General features: G+C 23.2%; 1 long non-coding RNA gene across 1 annotated transcript; it reads left to right on the top strand.

Annotated features, from left to right (window-relative positions):
• The first annotated feature begins 3,911 nt into the window (after positions 1-3,911).
• On the top strand, positions 3,912-4,667 carry LOC105362074 (uncharacterized). Its single transcript, XR_912867.1, has 4 exons — positions 3,912-4,001; positions 4,069-4,116; positions 4,465-4,525; positions 4,631-4,667. It is a non-coding gene; the product is annotated as an uncharacterized LOC105362074 (long non-coding RNA).
• Positions 4,668-12,320: the final 7,653 nt, after the last annotated feature.

The following is a 12,320-nucleotide window of genomic DNA, read 5'->3' as shown; positions in this document are numbered from 1 at the left end:
CCCCACCTCTCCTTACGCACGTTTTTGTCTTCCTCCGTTCCGTCCTCCCGCGCTCACGCGTTCTCACACTCTCTCCTTCTTTTTCACTCTCGCTGGTTTCGTTGACTTCTCCTCATAACTATGTATTGTGCACGAAAGTATTGCGCGGGTGGCCATGGTTCGCCGTGTACATGTGTTTCATTGTATTGCGATCTCAACGTGCGTGTCTGGGCTCGTGCATTTGGAGTGAGCAATTCGCGCGGCTTGCGATACGCGACTCGAAAACTAATCGTTCCCCTTCGTGTAATCGATATATCTTATTACGTTTGATTTAAAGACGATAAGACTATTCTTATCTATAATGGATGACTGCGGATGGGTGCAGATTGTCGACTATTTCGTGGATATCATGCCGTATATGCCCATGGAAATTTATTCAGACATTAGATCATGTCGTACTCGATGCAGAAAAATATATTTATATATTTGTAAACGTAACATCACTCCAAATATTATTGCGTTAAAAACGATTAATTTCAACAAATTTTAACATTCACTAAAATATTTATAAGCTTTTCTCTTCATTAGCATAATAGAATGATTTTTTTAAATTTTCTAAAATTTTTAATCTATATTTTGCTTATTATCGGTTTTACATTTCTGAAAATATGACATTTCAGTTATTCAGCATTTATTAAAAAGTTTTTAATTGCAAATATTTTACATTAGAATGTAAATATCATTTAATAATTCATCAAAATGGATTTAATTTGAAAATATAGTTCAACCGGTTTATTTAATTTCTCGGAATTAGAAATTGTATTAGCTAATTTATTTGGACAATTTTATGAACACAGAGTCACTTTTAATAATATTATTATTTTCAGTATATCATTATAGTAATATTATTTATTTGTGATATTTATTATACAAAAATATAACAAACTATTCATAATATTTATACAGTTTTATAATTGGCAACTTATATCAAATTTAAACGGAAATCAAACATATTTGCTCATTTTTTCTATGATATAATTAGATATAGTAAATATATATTTCAGGACTATAAATCAAGCTTTTGGTTGAAATTCTCAATAATGAACCATACATTTAGTAAGTAAATTGATGAACTATCCTATAGGAGATATTAAAATAAAATATAAATATTTATTTCAAATTATTTAAAATTTTTTTTATAATTACAACTTCAAAATTTTTAATTCTATACGTCAAATAATATTCCTTTCAAGTCTGATATTAATCTTCGTTTTATCATACATATATAAAATTTTCATTATTATGAAAATTAGCAATCTTTTTTAAAAATTATTTTCAATCATAAAAGGTAAATTAAAGAATAATAATATTCTATCTGTACTTAGGCTATGTATGTATATATATATATATATATATATATATATATATATTTCCATATTCGATATTACAAATAAAAATTATTATTGCTCTCGAAGTTTTAAATTATCTAGTATAAAATAAAGTTAATATTATAGAGAAATTTATGACGTTAAATAGGTAAAATAAATCATTAATCATGTAATTTTAAAGATGATTTATATTATTTACAACTTAAGAATTAACAATGATTTTGACATCCATAGATTTAAAATTTAAAATACACTGTGGTGTAATATCAAGAATGAATAAGCTGACGCCTGTAAATAAATATTTGTACCAAAGTACACGTAATGCATTTAGATCAGCTTGTAATTGTAAGGATTGATAATGGAAATGCAATATAATGATATATTTGTATATATTCTTTTATATATTCGATATTAGTATATTCTCTCAAATATAATGATATCGACATATTTTGTCTAATAATTCTCCTAGCTAATGTAATAGTACACAAACTATAACTATATAATAGTATTAAAAAATAGTTTTAAAAAATTACATAAATATACTTTAAGAATTATGTGTGTGTGTGTGTGTGTGCGCGCGCGCGCGCGCGCGTGTATGCATGTGTGCTTAAGTAATTAGAATAATTAAAAATACTGATGTAATATAATAATAAAAAATTTCGTAATGATTCATTATCTCAATTATTTATTATAATTGCACGTAATGATTCATTATCATTATTCTTATTCTTTATTTTATTTTTTAGAAATACTTAAAAGAATTTTTTGAAATTTTTAATAAGAATATTTCGTGTTAGAACTCTACAGCATGGTAATTAAAATTTCAAATTAATAAAATTAAATTAATGAAAAAAAAAATACTAAATTATCTTCACTATTATTAAAAATAAAAAATTATGAACATATCATTTTGGGCTGCATTGTAATATATAATATCAAGTATTTTTTTTATTGTTAGGCGAAACTTGTCTATATTATCGATTTTTAATTATATATAATATATATATATATATATATATGTATATCTTATATAGCTATAAAAAATTACTTTATTTTTAATATAAAAATTTTAAGAATAGTAGAATAGAATGATAAACATTTTAGAATCAAGCGTATTTTCAGTTGTATACTGAACAGATATTGGGCCGTTGGTATTTATTGAATTGGAAAACATTCTTTCTTCTCATTGACATCGTACTTTAGTTAGGCTCTATTTTTCCATCTGCTTTCGATCACCTTAATCACTTCGAATATCCTTGCAACGTTTGATCAATAACAGCGTGAATGAGTAGTTATTTCCACTTCCAATTTCATATTAAATATTTTCATATTTTAAAGTTACCGATAGCCTTTTTTCGCCTAATTTTAATAGTGTGTAGCTCGAATCCTGTTTACAGTTCTGTTTAATTATTGGGCGGCGAGTGTCATTACATAAAATATTTCATATTATATTTCATATTATATATTTCATATTACATTAGTTATAAAAAATCTATATTACTTCGACTACTACGTCTAGAAAAATTTTTTTCTAATTATCAGATTCATATTGTAAATTATTTATTGACGAAAACAACTAGAAGAATACAATCGATAAATTATATTTTGGATAAAATATGTACTTTCAAGCACAACTTTCATGGACGGAATTTGTTTAATCATCGAGATTCAGCAACATTTTAGTCACTTGAGTGAGGGAGACACCTCGAACGCCATGGGCGTCGATCTCATCACCTATACGTCTCTTTCCCCCACCAACATGATTGCCCTTACATATTACATGCCCCTTCGATTCCACATTATTTTCAGGTATTATTGTCACATCCTTTTTAGTACAAGAGAGTAGTTTAAATATACATTTTATTAAATTTGAATTTTTATAGTAATTGAGATAAAATAATATAAATTATATATTATTAAATATACACATATCACAAAAATCAAATTATATACATAAAAGATGATTTGTTTATTTAAATTATTTACAACGATAATACACAACTATTTATTCGATGTGCTAATTTTTTAATAATATGTTGAAATTTATTGGAAGATACTCATATATATGGCAATTAAACACATTATCGAAATTAAATATTAATAATACTTGAAAGAGAAAAGTAAAAAATTCCTTTATTTAAATATTAGAAATATTAAATATCCTTATTCTATTTTAACATGTCCAATTTCATAAAAAAATTACTTATCTTAATTATACGTAATTTAATTGTTAACACTTTATTATAAATAATAATTTGATAGTATTTCTATACATTATTGCAGAATTAGCATTTTTCCTACATAATGACAAAAGTAATAAAATTTATGAATAATAGATATATACTTTACCAAAAATAATTTTTATTTTTAATAATTTTATTGTTTAAAAAGAAGCGTAATATTCAAATAATATAATACTCTTACGAAACTCGAGGTAATAAACAAAAAGATTTCGTGTGCACGAATCACTATTCTTGTTTATTAATGATTAGTTTTTTAGTATAAAAAGACGAACTAAATCGAAAGCAATGCAAATATATTAATTTTTGTCTGAATGTCAATATTGATTAATTAAAATGAAACTTTTAATATTTTTCTTATGTATTGTCATCTTTTGCTCAGTATTTATCGAGGGTACATATTTATAGTTACAGGGTATATATTATTATTTATAATAATTAATACAATAATTTTTGTTTAGAATGCTTAGGAAGCCCACGAAAGCAATCATGCATCAATGATTGTAATAGTAAGTAAATTGTATTTGCATTAATTTCTGCAAATTTAATCGAATAATTCATCAGTATAAGAAATATTAATTAAAACGTTTGATATGTTTAAAAATTATAATACATAATTTTAAATGTTAATCTAAAATTATAAAATATCTATTATTTTGTAATTTTAATTAAATTTTATAAACTGTTATTCTATATTATATCGTTGAATATGTTATTGGGAATATTCTTATAATGTAATATTTAAATTATAATAATAACTGTTTGAGTCTTATTTAAGTTGCTATTACGAATAATTACAATTAATACTCATAGTTTCATATGGCTGTTTTGAATAATAATTGTGAAATTTATTTTAGAATTGGCAACAAGGAAAAGGAGGAGGAGATGCAGACGTCACTGTTAATAATGACACTGAAGGTATGAATCCTGAAACTAATTTATTCTTTATTCCGATGTACTCATAATGTATATTAAACAGATATATTGCTTATATAAAATTTAACTAAATTAAATTATTTTCAGAGTTTCGTCAACGATAAATTATCAATATACTGACATAATTGCAAATATATTATTTTAGCCAATGTATCTGTGCAAATAAAGAAATAATAAAAATATACTTATTAAGCTATTTGTTAAATTTTCATTATGCTGTGATGAAAATAGATATTGTTCTCATTATTAAAAATATTATCACAGAAAAATAGTTAATTATTAAAATGTTATGTGTTTTAAATAGTTTCAATATTAAATAAAATTATAATTTATGTAATGCCATGAAAATTATTATTATTGAAAAATTGCTTTTTACATTTCTCTATCTAACATTCTCAATTAATATATGAAAACATAATTATAAAAACCAGTAAGTACATTAAAAAGCATTTTTAATCACATTGTATTATTTATTGAAATAATTGTTTACATTCAAATATGTACGTATAAAATGAATGAAATACTAATATTTTATAGTTTCATTACTAAATGATGATTTATAATATATTTAGAATTTAAAACAATATTTAAAGTAAAGAGTACAATTTAAATAAATAAGATAAAATAATCAATCAACAATATTAACTAAAATATATAAAACAGTGAAAAAGAGAATAAAAAGTACGATTTAATTGAAATTTATTTTACAATTATTTAAAATATTTAAAATTACGTATACAAAAATTATATCTATTTTGAATGTATACATAAAATATTATAAATAAAATAAAATTAATTGAATAAATTGCCCTTTTATATACTAACAATTTATTAAAAATATCATTTACGCTTTGGTAATCTTATAATTTTCCTTTAATCATAAATATATAAATATTAAAATAAATGGCGAATTATCGCTTCTGAACTAACATACAAGTAGTTTAAAAAAATATAAATAAAAAAAAGTTTGAAAAAAACGAACATTGAAATTTCTTATTTAACAATGATAAATATTAATTCAATTACAATTTTTTTTTCATATAATTTTTTAATAATCCTACTATTGTATGAATAAATGTTATATTGAATAAAAATTAAAGTCATGCTAACGTTTGTAAGATAATTACAGAATTTACCGCCTAACAAAAGTTGTAAATTCAAAGTACCTGATTACATCAAAGTCATGCGTTGAATAATAAATTGAAACTACTATAAAATGAAATCGTTCGTATCTATTTCTTAAATAAAAGTAAAAAGTTAAATATATAAGTACTTAACGATTTTCAATATTAAAATTGCATAATTATAAATATAATTATATTAAGTTTATAATATGATCGTGTTATAATTTTAAATATTATCTCGTAAATATAATATTGAAATATTGGTTTGTAATAAAGAAACGATTAAATTCGCGACAGTTAAAATTAATTTTTTGTAAAAATATTGATTTCAGTAATTATATTAAAAAATTAAATTATCTAATTATATTTTTAGAATCTCATAAATTTTATGCTAGCCTTCTTATTTTCGATTTTGAATTATTATTAATACTATTTATGGAAATAAAAACTGTATATACAGTTAAATTATATAAATAGCTTTATATTTTATTATATTTATATTTATTATATAATAATATTTATATTATATTATATTATAAATATAAATAGCTTAAACTATATAAAAATTATATAAAAATCTGATAATATTTTCAGTGATATCGCGATTTCTTTAATATCTCAATAAAATGAATTATTCATTGACTGTAAATATATTTATAACTAGAAAATGTTTTAGCCAATCTGAGGTGTGAAATTTTACAGTAAAACATCATCAAATCACAATACACTTTATAAAATAAGAAATAATTATGATTCTTCTTTTGTTTTAAATTGTAATTTAATGAGGTAAACTTAGTTATACAAAATAATATTGATAATTAATTAATTAAATACTTCTGTTATTAATGATACGGCATATCCTTTGCAATGCATGACTGGATAATATAATTGTAAGGATTTAAATACATAATGTGGTTAATAATGTTATTTATCTGATGTATAATACCGTTTAAATATTTTTCTTTTCTAAAATTATTAAACTTAGCTGTTGGGTAATATGACAACGCAATAATTAACTATCACTTTTTTTATACTGCATGTGTATTCAATTGCATATCGTACAAATAATGTATACATTAGGCTTTTATACTTAAAAAATATAATATTGAATATATCAATACTTTAGAAAAATAGTGCAAAAACTGTAATGATATGGTGTGGAAAATATTGAAAATTTTGTTATCTTTAATTAGTATTATCAATAAACGTGAATAATGAATTTCATGTTCAGGAAAATGTATCCATTAATGTTTCTTGTTGGTTATATCTATTTTATGCTTATCAACACTTTTTCATTCCAAATTAATATATAATTATAAATAGTTAAATTATTTAGTTAATAATAATAGTTTAAATTATTATAAAAAATGAGTTTTTATAGCAAATAGGTATTATCCCTATATTATCATTTATAAAAATTAATATTGAAATTATTTAATTTTAAAATATAATTTATGAAAAAATGAATTTTCTTTTAAGAATTATTATTATGATTTATAAAAGTATGTAAGAAATATAAAATTCAAAATTGATTATATTCATATAATTTTTCGTAATTATGAAAATAATATTTCATTATTATTTATGAATAATTTACTCATATTAAGTATAATAGTTCTAATATAGTAAATACAAATTATTAAGTATTACGGCAAAGTTATGAATAATAGTTTTGTTTTCACTATAAAATGATTAAGTCCCAATACATTAATTTATCATATTTTTCCAATTACATACAAGTTAAATTTTCATTTAAAATGAAAGTTGATATTTATAATTAAATGCAGATATTACGATCTTCAATTTATAACTAAATTCTTAAAAATCTATAATTCAACTATATTATCCATAAACTTTATTATTATAATAAAATATTTTGTCGTGAACGGAGAAAAAACGTAATTTAAAAATAAACATTCAGTAATATGTATAGTAAAGATATATCAATAGTGAAATTATTGATGTATTTATTTATCAATGCATTTATATATTAAAAGAATATATAAATAAACTTTCCATAATAATATTAAATAAAACTAAATGACTGTCAATATTACAACGATTCTATAGTAACGATCAATAGTTTTCATTATAACTTGTTTTTAGAAAATATTAATTTATCGATTATAAACCTTAAGGAAGCCTATAACAATCATTGGCAATAAAAATCAATAAAAAAATAATGTGATATTCAGAACTAACAAATAACTTTTTCTTATATCAAATTTTATCAGATCGAAGAAACAAAATTTACCAAAGCGTATTGCAAAAATCAGAATTTATTTGCATGTTCTTTGAGCGTGTACAGCAAGTGACATTTGCATGTATGTGTTTATGGCGTCAAGGGTGTCCTTGAAAAAAAAAAAAATCTGAAAATACGATTATACCAAAGGGCTTCGTAAGTCCTTACTAGAATTCCTCGTAATCGCTGGATCTGATTTGTAAAGGCCAGACTCGGCAGTGAAACACCATAGATTTTAAATTGCAGTTTCCAATGGCTATAATGTAGTTTCGCCCTTAGCATTTCCCAGAAATATAGTTTACTTAATTTATATTTACGATTTTCAGCGATGTGAGGCTATAACCTTAATAATTATAATTTAAATAAATAATTTATTTGATGTACCTTTCTCCATATTTTAGGTTCCGTATTTATTATATAGAACATTTGAATCATCTTATTCCAAGAATTTTTAATTTATCCCTTTCCGTGAAGAGAGAAAGAGAGTGGACATTAAACCAATTAAAACAGCACCACAATGAAAAAGGGTAAAAAATGGGAACAATGCTGATTTTGTCGAAATTACGTTGAGATTAAGAGAATGAAAATGGAAAAAAGATTTATTTAAATAAAAGATCGAATTTTATTCAGTTTTTTAACATACAATTAATTTTTATTTCCTCATATCTTCAATTAAATTAAAAATTCCTCTTTTTATCATTCTTACTTATTGTATCATTCTTACTCATAAAAATACTAATCCTTAAATTTTATATTAATTAATCAAACAATAATAATAGATATAGCTGATTTTCCTAAAGATATATTGTTTATATAAGAAATTCTATTTAAAAGAGGTATATATTAAATTAAAAATTATGAACAAATGATGAACTATACAGTCCTTTTTTAAATATAACAAAAATAAAAAAAGAAAAGAAATAAGAATTATTTTATTAATTAATCTCATTGCAAATTGTAGAAGAATTTTCTAAAAATATTGCTTACTGTTAATCAGATTTACTTTCGAAATACACTTTTCTTACTAAAATATATTCAATGAAAAATAATTTTAATAAAAGGCATCTTCAAAAATTACTGCAAGTTATTTTTTTTTAACTACAAGATTATTAAGTATCAAGTGACACCGGAAAATATACTAAGCTAAAAGGTAGTTCTGTAATTACGTGTAATTAAGGATTTTCCTAGTACTATGTAAAAGATTCAGGTTCATAAATAAACAATCTGGGTTATAATTTACTATAAGGATCTTTTATTAAAACGACAGCATAATAATTATATATATTTTGGACACTTGAATATATTTTGGATAGATTTTGTTTTTGGCCTTCAGGAAAGAAAATTCAGATTGGAAAACGTTTTATTTTCATATAATTATATGAAAAAGTATATAAAAAGATTTCCTCTATTTTCCGGGTATCGGCGATGAGACAAAATTTTTGCATTGATCTGTACATTCACGTTTTTTCTCTGGTGTTGTGATCACTGAAGCAAGTATGAAAATGTTTTATTTTAAACGGCTATCAAGTAGTACATGTATAAACTTACCATCACATTTTCGAATGCAAAGCTCCCATATCGACCCACGAGCACCTCGATAATCTGGCGACATTAGCACATTGTCCATAAAAAATGTAAACAGTGTCACCAACAATAATTGAATAGTTGTGGAGTTCATAATTTTTTTTCTATAAGGACTAAAATGAAAAATTTACTATTATATTGAAACTTCAACTACAATTATGAAATTTATATCGCAAACTCGTTTTTTATATCTACAGTCCATGAAATAAATAAAATAAAAAACCAATAAAGCTTTTGTTTACATATACGTATTTACATATATGTATTTCACTTTATAATTACTGATCAATGAATTCCGATTCATTTACAGGAGTAATTAAATAAATTGTATTTACATTACCAATTGTTTTTGTTAATTTTTCCTCTTGCATTAGTTTGTGCTTCCCCTGTTATTACTTGTAATTTACTTTGTGATCTCTGTTCCTCTTTTCCTCTATGTTTCTGTGTCTGTTTTGCATGTAATCTCTCTCTCTCTCTCTCTCTCTCTCTCTATTCTATCACATGTCAATTCATTTAAATTTTCGTATAATGAAGGTATAATAATAAGAGTTTATGTGAAATTTGCATAGAGATCTTTATTAATGCTGACAAATATGTTTTATTTTTACAATTATATTTTTTCGAAGAAAGCAAATATTAAAAATATTCTTGTGAAAAGCATTTATATTTTTATTAATATTTGCATTATTGAACTTCCAATATCTATTTAGAGAAGCATCTACGTCGACATTTTTCTTTTTCCACTTCATTCTTCAATTCTAGTGAAAAATAATTGACATACGTATATAAAATAATTCATATTATTTTATTTTCTATGAGATAAGAGAAAAAGAAGAAATGTTCATAGCATATTTTAATTGAGTATGGTAGCTTTATGTTCCTCCTCGTGAATATTTCTTGTTAAACTTTTACCAGATTATTTACAAAGAATAATTTTTTATTTTTTCTAAATGTCGCCACTTTTAGTAGTAAATTGCATTATACATTAACTTACTTTTGCATTTGTCTAAGCATGGTTTATGTGGTGAAGGTCCGCTTCGTATAAAAGCTTCGATAATTAATATTGAATATGCCGAAATAAGTATAAAAAATATCAAAAGTTTCATCATTTTAGCAAAAATATTATTGTGCAAAATTACAATTGGTTTTTTGCATTTAAAGGATTTTGTTCAAATGTTTTTATGTATGTAGTTTTAGATAATTTGTACATGTAAGGTAATAAATTACGTTTAATATTCGCTTTTATGTAATTATTTCGTTTTTAAAAACAAATTAATAAAATAATTAATGTTTCTAATTTAAGTATTGCAAACTTTACTGTAATCTGAGTTTTAGTGTAATGTATGCACGTCTACGCGCAATATTATTTCCAAGGTGACACTGTTTTTTTTTTTAATGTTACAGTACTCGACACGAATTATTAGCAAGTTCTATTGCATCAAAACTTCGACATCGCCTAATTCGAATGAATTCTATGGACGGAATTATTATTAAACGGTTTAATGGTAATCTCGATTTATATGTAAATGTATTTCATGGTCACTTCTCTGAATTCCATATTATCATTTGTTCAATCGATTTAATTTAATTGTACGAAGTTTTCATAGCCGAACTTTGTTGCTCGTTGATTATAACGACGAACCTTTTAGTGATTAACAATCCCTTTACTTTGCATAGTTTGCTTTATTATTCATTGACTCCATGCCCCTTAAGAACGCTGCCCTTGCAATGTCGTTGTTGAGGTCATTCACACATACGTGATAATAGGCACTCTATCATCTTCTATTTACATTCAGGTATTATTGCATTCAGTGTGCATAGGGTGTAGTATACATTCAGATATTATTCAATTCCTTCATCAGTAGTATCCTTTTTTTGTAATGCATGAAAATATTCGTTAGAGTGACGAATAAATTGAAAATGAATTGTTAAAATGTGAGCATGCGGTGGTGGTCTTTTATAATAATAATTTAATAATATTTGTATAATAATCGTTGTCATAACCACCAATGAATTATCTATAAACAACGTACCCGACTGGTGTATTAATAATAATTTGTCGGATTAGTTTAACGATAGTACAAAATATGTTTTCCAAAAGCCTGTAAGCTACAGAATATTTCAAGAGCTTTTTTTTTTTACTTATTGAAACCACACTTTTTCTATGTTTGATAGGATATATATCACGTGTAGATAAAAAAATGGTAGAGTTACTCGTCTTTAATAATGTGCACATGATTAATTAAAAATTGTGTAGACGATGCTTGTATTAAGAATATCATTGTAGGATCTCAGAGGATCTAGAAAACATGACTCTTTTGATATTCCATTTGTAATAACATTCCTTAAAGATTTAGCTAAAATTTGAGAAATAAAATTTAAAGTTCTCGACGATTTATTAAGAAAATTGCTCGCCATCTAAATTTTGCTTGTTCGTACTTAATTACTTTTGTAATTTTAATTAATATACAAGAAAATTTTGAAAGTAGATAAGAAGTTTTAAATTATTTAATAATTATTTTTAAGTACTTATAATAAAGTATTATAATTTATATTTGATATTAGAAACATTTATTTTCTCGAAATTAAGGCAGAATCTATTATCATAAGAGTTACCTTTGAGCTAATATTAAGTATTTTAATTTATTCAAAACCTTTTTAATTAAATATTTCACAAAGTTTACAAAAATGAAAATAAATTACAATGATATCCAATTCAATCTTGAATGCATTGTAAATAATAAATTTAATTATGTGATTAATTTTGTACTGTAATAAGGAATTAATACATATATAAATTTTTATCATTTTATTCAAAAGCTTTTTT

The sequence above is a fragment of the Ceratosolen solmsi genome, unplaced genomic scaffold (genome assembly GCF_000503995.2).
Source record: "Ceratosolen solmsi marchali unplaced genomic scaffold, CerSol_1.0 scaffold35, whole genome shotgun sequence".
Taxonomy (NCBI): Eukaryota; Metazoa; Arthropoda; class Insecta; order Hymenoptera; family Agaonidae; genus Ceratosolen; species Ceratosolen solmsi.
This window is presented reverse-complemented; position numbering and strand designations above follow the sequence as displayed.